The sequence below is a fragment of the Protopterus annectens genome, chromosome 2.part0 (genome assembly GCF_019279795.1).
Source record: "Protopterus annectens isolate FY-2018-M chromosome 2.part0, PAN1.0, whole genome shotgun sequence".
NCBI lineage: Eukaryota > Metazoa > Chordata > Ceratodontiformes > Protopteridae > Protopterus > Protopterus annectens.
In genome coordinates, this window is record NC_056728.1 from 899,901,418 (window position 1) to 899,915,443 (window position 14,026).

Below are 14,026 nucleotides of genomic sequence, written 5' to 3' on the forward strand. Positions count from 1 at the left end.
ACTGCATTCCTTCTCCCTGGCTGTAGCACCTTTCCAACTTCAGGTCAGTGACTGTATTTCCTGCATTATTTCTTGGCTTTGTAGATTTGAGTCTCACAAACCTTCTACTTCCAGTGTACCTCCATACTCTCGCCAGTAGGTGGCAGCATACACCCATTGATTATGACTGTAAAGTTTAAAATAAAAAAAACTTGCAGTAAATCTGCTAACCAGCCTCATGCCTTATGTATTGTATTTATAGATTTCTCTGCTCTACACTACAGATTCTGTGGACTTTTCCACCTCTTTCTCATTTTTTCCCTCCAATAATGCGATATTTATACTTTTGCCATTTTTGAAATAAGAAAGTTCTAAACTGCATACCTTCTCCCTGGCTGTAGCACCTTTCCAAATTCAGGTCACTGTTTTTTTTATGGACATTTTCTTGGCTTTTCTCGCTCTGTAGAGTTGAGTCTCAATGAACCTTCTTCTTCCAGTGCACCACCATCCTCTCACCACTAGGAGGTAGCATGCCCCCATTGATCTTGACTGTAAAGATTAAAGCAAAAAAGACCTGCAGTAAATCCTCTAAAAAGCCTCATGGCTTACATATTGTATTTATAATTCTCTCTGCCCTACACTAGAGATTCTATGGACTTTTTCACCTCTTTCTCATTTTTTTCCATCCAATAATCCCATATGTATACCTTTGTAATTTTTGAAATAAGAAAGTTCTAAACTGCATACCTTCTCCCTGGGTGTAGCACCTTTCAAACTTCAGGTAACTGATTGTTTTTCCTGGACTTTTTCTTGGCTCCTCCCATTCTGTAGATTCAAGTCTCAACAAACCTTCTTCTTCCAGTGCACCACCCTCCTCTCACCACTAGGTGGCAGCATATACCCATTGATTGTGACTGTAAAGTTTAAAACAAAAAAGACCTGCAGTAAATCCTCTAACCAGCGTCATGCTTTGGGCATTGTATTTATGATTCTCTCTGCCCTACACTACAGATTGTGTGGACTTTTCCATCGCTTTCTTATTTTTTTCTCACCAATAATCCCATATGTATACCGTTGCAATTTTTGAAATAAGAAAGTTCTAAATTGCATACCTTCTCCCTGGCTGTAACACCTTTCCAGCTATAAGTCACTGATTATTTTTCTGGGCTTTTTCCTTGGCTCATTCCACTCTCTATATTCAAGTCTCGACAAACCTTCTTCTTCCAGTGCACCACCCTCCTCTCAACACTAGTTGGCAGCATAGACCCACTGATTGTAAAACAAAAAAGACCTTCAGTAAATCCTCTAACCAGCCTCATGCCTTACGTATTGTATTTATAATTCTCTTTGCCCTACACTACAGATTCTGTGGACTTTTCCACCTCCTTCTCATTTTTTTCCTTCAATAATCCCAAATGTATAGCTTTGCAATTATTTAAATAAGAAAGTTCTAAATTGTATACCTTTTCCCTGGCTGTAGCACCTTTCCAACTTCTGGTCACTGCTTGTTTTTCTGGACTTTTTCTTGGCTCTTCCTTCTCCCTTTGCCCTGTGGGCACACTCCGCTCCCCTATCCTACCCCAATTCCCACCCACGCCCACTACCTGTACTTTTATTCATCCCTTAACTCCTTTCCATCCTCTCTTCAAACCAGTTCCCTATCAGGCCCAATCAAACTCCACCCACATATCAGATCTCAAATTCTCCACCTTCTCCCCAACCCCTCCCACAATGTTCTACTAATCAACTCTCGCAATTACTCCAGTACCCATACTACTGTCTCTAACCTGTCTGCCCTATCTCACACAACTTCCCTATCCTTGCCTTACCCCACTTACACACTCCACATCATCATACAATCATCCACACTTCCCTCTTACTCATCCATCTCATACAAACTCTTTAATTTTAACACTTCCTCCCTTTACAAAACCATTATTCCAAAGAAAATCAATCCTCCCACATCAACCTTACCACCCTTCCCCACCTATTTACCTGTCTCCTCTTTTTCACCTAATTTGTCTCTCACTCACCAGTGACATCCACCCCAACCCCAGACCTGCCTCCAACAGTAAGCCAGCAAACCATCCTCTCATCCCACAAATCCCAAGTCCTTTCCCCTCACTACACTGAATGCTCAAAGTATAAGTAATAAAATCCCTAACCTCTATGCATGGCTTTCCAATAACCACCCTGACTTAACTGCCATATCTGAAACCTGGCTCATACCCTTCATAAAAAATAATGAAATCCTACCACCTGGTTACCAAATGATTTGCAACGACCGAGCCCTCAAAAAAGGAGGTGGTGTAGCTATAATTTACCCCTCCTCCCATATTATAACCTGCTACACCAATACAATCCCAACCTTTGCCAACGCTGAAACAACAATAGGATTATTAAAAATAAACCACCACAAATCCATTTGTATCTCTTACCTCTATATTCCCCCTGATGATAACATCACAACACTTGAGAACATACTATACTGGTTATCCTCTCACATAAATAATGAAACCTATATCCTAGGCGACACCAGTATCAACTGGTCCACTTTTACCTGTGATGCCCCTTCCCATACTATCAATCTATACAATTTCACCCAACTAATTCATTCACCAACACGACTAAATAAAGATGGCACCTCAGGTTGGTAAATGACGACCGGGAAGTTCCACGGTCTGAGTAAACTACAGCAATAGCACGTACCTCCTTGTCAAAAATACAAGTTTTCACTGTTGCAAAAAAGTTCCACGCTGAAGAATATAGACCAAAAAATCCGCAGCAATAATGGAATTTATTCTTGAAAACATACAAACTGGTACAGCCAACACAACGCCGTGTAATAAACAATCCAACAGAATTTACCCGGGTTTACACCTCAGGTACCATCATTGACTAGATCCTTACAAGACACCCTAATCACATCACCAAATCCAGAATAATACCTAATCCCCTCAGTGATCACTTACCTGCCTTCATTGACCGACACCCAACGCCATTACAAAAACACCACTACATTCAAACCCACAACTTCTCATCTTTCAATCCCCAAACTTTCTCAGAATGCCTAAAGTGCATTAACCAGTCCCCTCTAAAAACTCTCCCTCTAGATGAAGCCATCTCCTACTTTAACCATTCTTTCCTTACCCTTCTTAACCAGCTAGCCCCCCTAAGAACCAAATGCATCAAAACCAATCCCTGCCCATGGTTATCTAAAGAAACCAAAACTGCCATGCAACAAAGGGACAAAAAACAGAAACAGTGCCAAAAACACAAAAACACAAACTCCCTGCTTGAATTTAAGCAACTCCATAACTACATGAAAAAGCTAATTATTAAAGATCTCAAAGCTCACTACTCCAAACTCCAGTCCTTGCACACCACAAACCCCCAAAAATTCTGGGACTCCATCTCATCAATACTACACCCTGGTAATAAAGAAAACCCTGTCCTAATCCCACCTTCTCCGACCTTGATACTGCCTCCCAGTTCAACTCTTTCTTCATAGACTACATAGCCAAACTATCCAGCTCCTTCCCACCTCCCTCCTCTAACCCCATCCCCTCCTTCCACAGCCCCCTCTCCAACCAGACAACCCCCTCCTCCCTTTTCTACCTTAATCCCATTCCCTTTGGCACTATAAAAAAAACTTCTCCTCAAACTCAAACCTTGCCACAATGCACCAGACAATCTTCCTCCAGCCTTCCTCAAACTAGCTGCAGACGACACCGCCTTCCCCATCTCCATACTTATAAATAGATCCATACTATAATCTTATGTCCCCTCCATCTGGCGCTAGGCCTACATCACCCCCCTCCACAAAGGTGGAATTAATACTGACACCATCAACTTCAGGCCTATTGCCATCATTTCCCCTCTGTCTAAAATGCTAGAGAAAACTGTCCAAGGACAACGTATGGTGCACCTAACCCAAAATAATCTCCTCTCCCCTACCCAACATGGCTTCCACCCCAGCCATTCCACCATGACTGCCCTTCTTTTCTTTCTGGAAACTATCAACTCAGAATCTGACTCTGGCAAAATTTGTATCTACAGTATTCCTAGATTTGTCAAAAGCCTTTCACACCGTCTCCCACACCCTTCTCTTATCACATCTCTCCACTCTACACCTCTCTTCCCCCACCATAGCCTGGTTTTCCAGCTACCTGTCCAACTGCCAACAAGCAGTCCAATGGAAAACTTCATCCTCCTCCTTCCTTCCTACACCCACAGGGATCCCTCAAGGTTCAGTTCTTGACCCTCTACTCTTTAACCTGTTTATTAACAACTTTTACCACTCTATCCCAGACTCATCTGTCATCCAATATGCAAATGACTCAACCATAATCTGCTCATCTTTCTCACCTTCTGAGCTCCTAGCAAAAACCCAATTAGCCTTCTTCAAAACAGAAAACCGGATGCAGTCCAACCACCTAGCCCTGAATGCAAATAAAACCAAACTAATGATCTTCTCCCACAGCAAAAACTCCCCTATTGATAAAACCTCATTCACCATACATAGTCAGGACAACACCCCACTCAAAATTGTTCCCACCATTAAACTTCTCGGCATCATCATTGATGAAGAACTAAAATTTGACACCCACATCTACTTCGCTATCAAAAAAAAAAAAACACCAAAAGACTGGTCTTCTCTACAGACACAACTGCTACCTCAGCCCCTCTACCTGTCAAACCCTAGCTTCTACTTTCTTGCTCCTCTTCCTGATGTACAGTGCCCCTCTAATCACAAACCTACACATCAGCTTATGAGCCAAACTTGAATCCTGCTACCACAAAATCTGCAAATTTGCAACCAATTCTAAAACATCTTCCCACCACTGCCACTCCCTCCACACCCTCAACTGGCTTGAACTCCCCAACTACCTCAGTTACCTACAACTCACCATTGCCCACAAAGTTATCTATAAACCAGAGAACTGCCCTTCTCTCGCTACATCCTTAATACCCTACAAACCCACACGCCAACTCAGATCCACAAACCAAAACCTCCTCCGAGTCTATAAACCTTCTCGTCCCCCAGGCCAGCACCTTCTCTCCTACTCCATAGCCAAACAATGAAACTCTCTCCCCCCTCCTTTGCAGCCTTCCTAACCATGCCCTTGCCATGCTCCAACATAAATTTTCCTCTCTCTATGCATTTTAATCCACCTAAACTAAAATAACTAGTAGCTTTATATCAACTCATAAAGTGCTCTCCTCTCTCAAATAACTCTGTGCATATAATCACTTTTACCCACCACTATGAGGTAGCTACCTTGTATTTAAATGTTTAACTCACTAGAGCTCATTGCATACTGTATTACACACTCTGAAATGTCAGTATATGTTCTGCACAAATCATTTTTTTTCCTCTTTTTCCTTCGCAGCTTGCAATAGGTGACTTAATATTATACAAAGCTTTGTTTTTTTTAATTGTAACATTCTATTTGTAATTTAAATTGTTAACTCTAATATGTTGGAGCTTTTCTCCCTGGGTCTCCACTGAAAACAGGTTCGTCTTTGCCCAGTGGACTTCCCCAGTCATCAAACCTTAATAAATAAATAAATAAATAAATAAATAAATAAATAAATAAATTCAAGAGGCTGTGCACTGGTGTATTACAACTTCTGCTATGCAACTTATTTAAGTCTATATCCCCACCTGTACAATTTCTATACTGTCTCAGTCATTTCCTAATTAGAGTATAGTTGTAGGTTTGCTTACTTTATGGAAGTGTTGCTACATTTCACTGTTTACAATTTGGAAATACACTTGTTCAGCTTGACATAGTCTGATTTTATTGAACAGCTTACTAGAACACATTGCTCTGACTGCATTTAAATTTTTTAAGTGAACAACTTCACCTGTAAAATACCTATACTGTCTTGGTCATTTCCTATTTAATGTGCAGCTGTAGGTTTAATTACTTTAAGGAAGTAATGACCTTTTACTGTTAAACTTGCTGCATTTTACTGTTTACAATTTGTAAATGCACTGTTTCAGATTGACTTAGTCTGGTTTTGTTAAAAAGCTTACTAGAATACATTGCTGTTACTGCTTTTAAATTGGTACTGAGTACTCTCATCAGTATTCAGCCACTGTGCTGTTTCAACCTGTGTTAGTTATATTTTACTACTTAGCTTATTTTGAGCGCCTATAATGTTACTCTATCATGTGGAAACTGTGTGATTTTACTGTAATTTTTATGTCCTGCCACCATGTTGTTCAGTTTTGTTGGCATGCATTACTTAGTAGCAACAAACAGCTGGAAAAGTATACTGGCAATGAATTACTCTGCATTCTGTGAAATTAAGGTGGCAATAGGCTGAATTTTATATTACTGAACAGGGTGACTTTCTTATTAATTACCACTGCTTGCTCCTTGACTAATTTATTTGATTAAGTACTGCTTAACTGAACTACTTAAACTGTGGTATTAACTTGCCTGTCCCTTATTTCAACTTATTTACTTCACCTACCCACTTTTCTGGCTTTATATTAACATCTCTCTCTCTCTCCTTACAGTCCCTTAAACACATTCAAAGGTCCAACAATATCACAAAAAAACCTGAAGCAACTTCCTGCATACAAAAACCTGGAGAATGGAACCACATACAAACCAGTAAAAGCCACTGCAAGTTCTACTTTTATCAAGAGACTGTGAGCAGTGTAGGTCTATTATAATTTTCTCTCTCTGATACTCCTACTGATTCTTCTGCTGTGCACGCTACTGGACCCCCCCCCCATTTTTCCACCCATTTACTGTAACAAATTTATGCAATTTCCAAAAGCTTTTCATTTATTTTATATTCTACTTACCTGATGTTCTACTAAATCTGCTTTTGAATTCACACAGATAAACAGACACCTTTAGTTACTGACCTGGGCTAGCTGGTTGATTGTTTTTCTCTTCTTACAGCTTTCTCCAAGTCCTGGTCTATAGCCTCCCCCTTTTTCTTGTTTTCCGACATAATTCTAATGTACGTTTTCTAGCCCTGACAAACCTGTTTTCTCACAGCTTTCTCCAAACCCTGGCTGTTAGCCCTCCCTTGTCTCATTATCCTAACATAATCTTATTGCAAGCTTCCCAGCCCTGTCATTCCTGTCTATTCCCTCCCCTCTTCCTCTTGAGAGTTTACTTATTCCTTCCATGAGCTCCGGTGCCATTTTAAATACTAAAAACCTCTGCCTGACTACACTCTGTTTCTGTATGTCCCACGGGCATCCCTTGTTAGTGTACACAACTGGAAGTACCATTTCTACTTATGATTGTACTTACATATTAAATCAAAAAACCTGATGTAGAAAGGCACCATCTTTTGACTTAGCTTTTCTGCCCTTGCTTCATAGGAATCCCCAGTAGTGTACTTGCTTATACTATAGTCCATTCTTTTTTAATTAGTACTCTATTGAGTCATAATTTACTGCATGTCCCTTTCTAAACCCCCTGGCATAACTACATTATTTTCCTACTTCTCAGTGAACTGCAACTCCCCATCGGTGCATAAATAATAAAAACAAACAGAAAGGTAACATTCAAACCAAAACTATAGGCTACCCTATTTCTGTAGTTGCTAACCTTCTCACTGATTGTTTTCTGTTTGGCGACTGCTGCTCCTCTTGGAAGCCCTTGCTTCATAGGAACCCCCAGTAGTGTACTCACTTATACTATATTCCATTCTTTTTTATTTAGTACTCTATTGAGTCATAATTTACTGCATGTCCCTTTCTAAAACCCCTGGCATAACTACATTATTTTCCTACTTTTCAGTGAACTGCAACTCCCCATTGGTGCTTAAATAATAAAAACAAACAAAAAGGTAACATTCAAACCAAAACTATAGGCTACCCTATTTCTGTAGTTGCTAACCTTCTCACTGATTGTTTACTGTTTAGTGACTGCTGCTCCTCTTGGAAGTTGTAACCCACTCTGTTCACCCTTCGGGCTCACTCCACTCCCCTACCCTGCCCCCAAATTCCACCCACCCCCACTACCTGTACTGTTATACATCCCCTGACTCCTCCCCACCCAACACCTCTCCAATCACAATACCCCTAAGCCAAACTTTACACACCTGTAGATCTACATCACCCCAAACATCCCCCTCCTACAATGCTCTACCTAACATTTCTCTCTATAACCCCATTTGCCCTACTAATCTCTCTCTTTTCTCTTACCTATCTCATGCTATTTTCCAACCCATGTCCTAACTCTCACACACACTCCACTAGATCTTGATATCAACCTCACTTCCCATCCTACTCATCCATCTCACATGACCTCTTTCCCTCTAATCCAATCTATTTTTTCAAACCAAAACTTCTCCCAACCCAACCCCCCGTACTCTCCTCTTAAATGTGGTACCAGAAAATCACTACTCTCACACAACCCAAGCTACTCTTTCCCAACACACTGCCTCACTCTTCTACTCCACCACATCTCTCTCACTAGCCAGAGACATCCACCCCACCCCCGGACCCATCCCTAACGTCAGTCTCACCAAACCCTACACTCAACCCACAAAGTCCATTCGCCTTACAACACTTAATATACAAAGCCTAAAAAACAAAATCCCCTAACCTCCACACCTGACTCTCCCATAACCACCCTGACATTACTGCCATTTCTGAAACGTGGCTGAAAAGCTATATAAAAGATAGCGAAATTCTACCACCAGGTTTCCAAATCATTCGCAATGACAGAGCCCGCAAAAAAGGAGGTGGAGTAGCAATAATCTACCCCACCTCCCATACCATAACTTCCTTCTACAAAAAAATACCAACCTTTGCCAACACTGAAATTATAATAGGTTTACTAAAAATAAGCAACCACAAGTCCATATGTATTGCCGACCTCTATATTCCCCCTGGTGATAATATCAAAACTCTTGAAAACATCCTGTCCTGGTTCTCCTTCAATATAAAAAATGAAACCTATATACTCGGTGATACCAACATCAACTGGAATACTATTAACTCTGAAGCCCATCCCACACAATCAACCTGTACAACTTCTCCCAACTAATACAATCTCCAACCAGACTAAATAAAGATGGTACCTCTGGTACCACCATTGACTGGATCCTAACAACTCACCCAAACCTTATCACAAAGCCAAAACATTACATGATCCTCTCAACGATCACCTACCAGCCTTCACCAACTGTCTCCCATCTCCACTGCATAAACATCACCACTACATCAAAACTTGCAACCTCTCTTCTTTCAACCCTCTAACTTTCTCCGAATACTTAAAGCATACTGACTGGTCCTCTCTAAAAACCCTTCCTGTAGATGATGCTATTTCCTTCTTTAACCACTCATTCCTAATTCTTCTCAATCAGCAAGCCCCCCCCCCCCAGAACCAAATGTATCAAAACCAATCCCTGCCCATAATTATCAAATGATACTAAACTAGCCTTGCACCAAAGGGACAAAAAATGGAAACAATATCAAAAACATAAAAACCCTAACATGCTCCTAGAGTATAAGCAACTATGAAACTCCACAAAAAACTAATAATTAAAGACCACAAAGCCCACTACTCCAAACTCCAGTCATGGCACTCAAAAAATCCCCAAAAATTCTGGGGCTTCCATCTCATCCATGCTGCATCCTGGCAACAAAGAAAACCCCTGCCCAGACCCTAACCTCTCCAACCTTGAAACAGCCAGCAAGGTCAACTAATTCTTCATAGACTGCATAGCTAAACTATCAGCCTCCTTCCCACCCCCTCCTTCACCACCACCCCCTCCTGCCCCAACCACCACCCCAATCATCAACCTTCATCTGCATCCTTGTGTCTCAAGCCCGTCCCCACAAGCAATATAAAAAGACTTCTCCTCAAACTCAAACCCTGTTGCAATGCACCAGACAACCTTCCACCTACCGTCCTCAAACAATCTACAGACAGTATTCCCTATCCCATCTCTATTCTTATAAATAGATCCATACAAGAATCATACATCCCTTCTATCTGGCATCATGCTTCCATCATCCCACTCCACAAAGGTGGCAAAAATACTGATACCACCAACTTTAGGCCTATTGCCATCCTTTCCCATCTTTCTAAAATACTGGAGAAAACAATACAAGCACAACTCATGGCACACCTAAAACTAAACAATCTCCTCTCCCCTAACCAACATGGCTTCCGCCCTGGCAACAGCACCATGACTGCCCTTCTTTCCTTTCTTGAAACCATAAACCTCGAATGCGAGTCAGGCAAGTTCATATCCATACTATTCCTAGATCTGTCAATGGCTTTTGACACCATCTCACACACCCTACTGATATCCCAACTATCCATCCTACACATCTCTCCCACCACCATTGCCTGGATTTTCAGCTACTTGTCCAACCACCAACAAGCTGTCCAATGGAAAACTTCAACCTTCCCCTTCCTTCCCACACCCACAGGTGTCCCACAAGGTTCTGTTCTTGGCCCTCTTCTCTTCAACCTATTCATTAACAGCTTTCACCAATCCATCCCAGACTTATCATCCAAAATGCAGATGACTCAACAATCATCTCCTCAACCTTCTCCCCTTCTGAGCTCCTAGCAAAAACCAAGCTAGCTTTCTTCAATACCAAAACCTGGATGCTGTCTATCCATCTGGCACTAAATGCAAATAAAACCAAACTAATGTTTTTCCCCCTACCAAAAACTCCATTGACAAATCCACATTTACCATACAGAGCCAAAACGACACCCTCCTTGAAATCGTTCCCAACACCAAGCTTTTTGGCATCATTATTGATGAAGAACTAAAATTTGACACCCACATCTGCTCTGCAATCAAGAAAACCCTTCAAAAGTTAGGTCTCCTCTACAGGCACAACCACTCCTAAGCCCCTCTACCCATAAGACTCTTGCATCCACCCTCCTATTCCCCTCCCTTATGTATGGCTCCCCTCTTTTCACAAATCTCCATCTTGGCCTTCAGTCCAAACTTGAATCCTGCTACCACAAAATCTCCAAATTTGCAACCAACTGAAAAAACTCATTCCACCACTGCCACTCCCTCCTCACCCTAAACTGGCTTGAACTACCCAACTACCTCAGTTACCTACAACTCACCATTGCCCACAAGCTCATATTTAAACCTGCCAACTGCCCGGATCTCACTACTTCCTTAAAACCTTACATTCTCAACCACTCATTCAGATCCAAAAAAACAAAATCTCCTTCAGGTTCACAAACCTGCATGACCTCCTGGCCATCTACTGCTGTCCCACTCCTTAGCTGAACAGTGGAACTCTGTCCCCATACACCTACGCAACCTACTCAACTATGCAAATTTCAAATTTCAGCTACTCTCTCAACTTTCTCCTAAATGGGAATGCCCTTGTCACACTTCAAATTAAACCCCTCCTCCCTCATTCCACCTTGCACTGACTCATCCAACTACCTCTACAATTACTTCATCCCATGATGTGGTGCATTACTTAGCTAGGCATAGCACAGCATTCTTAAGCATTAGACATCTGCTAAACATCTAAAAATACTAATGAGATGCATTCAGTATTAATCTTTTTTCTTTTTCTGCTTGTTTGCACAATGCAGTGCAGTGCTTACCTAGGTGTAGCGAGACGTACTTGAGCAGTAGACATCCATAAGACACCTAAAAATAGAAACCAGATTTATTCAATTTGTTGTAGGTCCGCTGTGCTTAGCAATGTACAAAACCAGAGCAGTGAAGTTGTGCTATGCTTACAGCCACCTTTGCATTATATTTGAAGATATCCAAGTTCCTTTTACAATCCTAGTGGCTACAAGTTCAAGTCCTGCCTAATAATGCTTTTTACATATAGTGCTGTGAAACTGTGCCAGGTGTCTGAAACATTGGTTGACTTTAAAGTAAATAATTGTCACATTTATAAAAGTTAGAAAAGCTGCACAATGCTAAGAAGTGCTTAAATATGGCCAATGGTCTTTTTTACTTTGCACATTGCTAAGCTTCACTTAAACATGGATTGTGTGAGTTTGCATGATGCTAAGTGGCTCAGTGCATTTTTGAGAGTTACAATATGATGAGCAAGTGATTGGAATGCAGCCTATATAAAGGCCAGATTGCAAAATTTTACATCACTCCTTGGAGCCTGACCTTGACTGTGGGTATGGCTGCTGGAGTTGGTGAGGGAGTGCACTTTGGGGCACAAAAGTGGGGTGTGCAGGAGTCCATGTTTTTTATTGGGCTCCTTGTACAACACCACAAACCCTGGATGTTGCAGAGTGATTATCAGGGCTCAGAATGTAAGTCTGAGGCCTGGGATAATTTGGCCAGGGACATTACCAGTGCATCTGGTATCCCCCGCATTGGTAAGCAGTGTCGTTACCACTATGATGACCTGACACATAGGAAGAGGGGAACTTTGGACACATGGGTCCAAGGCACTAGGGATGGGCACACTCCACAGGTATGTAAGTATGTTTTCCAGTAATTTATAAATATACAAGATGAATTTGTCCAAAATTGGTATGCATAATGGTTCTCTTACCACAGCTGCAGAAGACAGGGCTTGCAATGTACAATCACCTGCAGTGCATTTGGCCAGGATGAGGCAATCACTTGGTAAGTAAGAAAATCATCAAAGTAATAACTTAATGCATAACTTAATAATGCAATAAAGTAAATACAGATTTTGCAGTCTTAACAATCAGGTATGAAACACTTGGGACATCTTACATCTTTATTAAGGTGTCAGTGTATATCTGAAATGGTAAAGCAAGTTAAAGCAAGTATGCATGCAGTACTGTGTAGCATAGCTTCCAACCATCAGTTAATGTTGTGGTCTACACAAATTAAAAGTCACTGTTATGGTCTGCTCATTATCTGAAATATGCTGTAGGTTGCATTCAATAAATGAACAGGGTATACAAGTAAGTTAACAGAAGGCCTAGACAGCTGTCCATGTGTGTAAATGCCAGATTTGAAGCAACATTAATCAATAAAGTTTAAAAGGAGATGGTGCTTTGATAATTCTTTTTTTTTTTCAAATTAAGCGTTCAGTATTCCTGTAGTCACTGCTTGTGGGTGTACTCCAACACCAGACAAATGACAAATGTGAAGCATTAAATAATGTGCCAACATATGTCATACATAACTGTAGTGTAGTACCCAGATTAAGGGACAAGCTTGTGTTCTGCTCATTTTATCTGAAATATGCTGTAGATTGCACTCAGTAAATTAACAGGGCATACGGGTAAGTTAACATAAGTCCTAGACAGCTATCCATGTGTGCAAATGCCAGTTTTGAAGTGACATTAACCAATAAAGTGTAAAAGAAGATTTTTTTTGATAATTAATTTTTATCATATAAAGTACTCAGTAATCCTGTAGTCACTGCTTGTGGGCTCTAATCTGACAAAAGACACAGCTGTGCATGTGTGTATATGCATGATTTGACACAGCATGAATCAATAAAAGTTTTAAAGGAAATGGTGCTTTAATAATTATTTTTCAAATAAAGTGCTCAGTATTCCTGTAGTCACTCCTCACTTTTAATCAGACAGCAGGAACAGCTATGCATGTGTGAAAATGCACAATTTGACACAACATGAATGAATAAAAGTTTTAAAGGAGATTGTGGTCTGAAAATGTATTTTTTCAAATAAAATGTTCAGTCTTCCTGTAGTCACTGCTTGTGGGTTCTAATCCCATGTCAGCTAACTGAGAAATGTCCAACTGTCTAGAGTAATTGGTGTACACAGTGACACTGCCAGACCAGCCGTCTGGAATTTTGTAAATAATTTTATGTCATTTGTGAATATTGATATGATTTATGCAGAACTGTATGTTATATACTGAGCTTCACGAATGTAACCACAGCATACCCTGCTGGAACATAGAAGATTAACTTACACAACTTCAAGAAAATAAGTTGAAAATTAAGTTCTTTACGATGTGCTATAAAAGTTATTTATATACCCACCAGTTCACCAAAACTGAACAGGTGTAGAACCACAATAAAAAAAAGAAGAGCCAGTGATTACCTCTAGTATTTTTAATAAAAACATGTCCAAAAAGACACAATAGG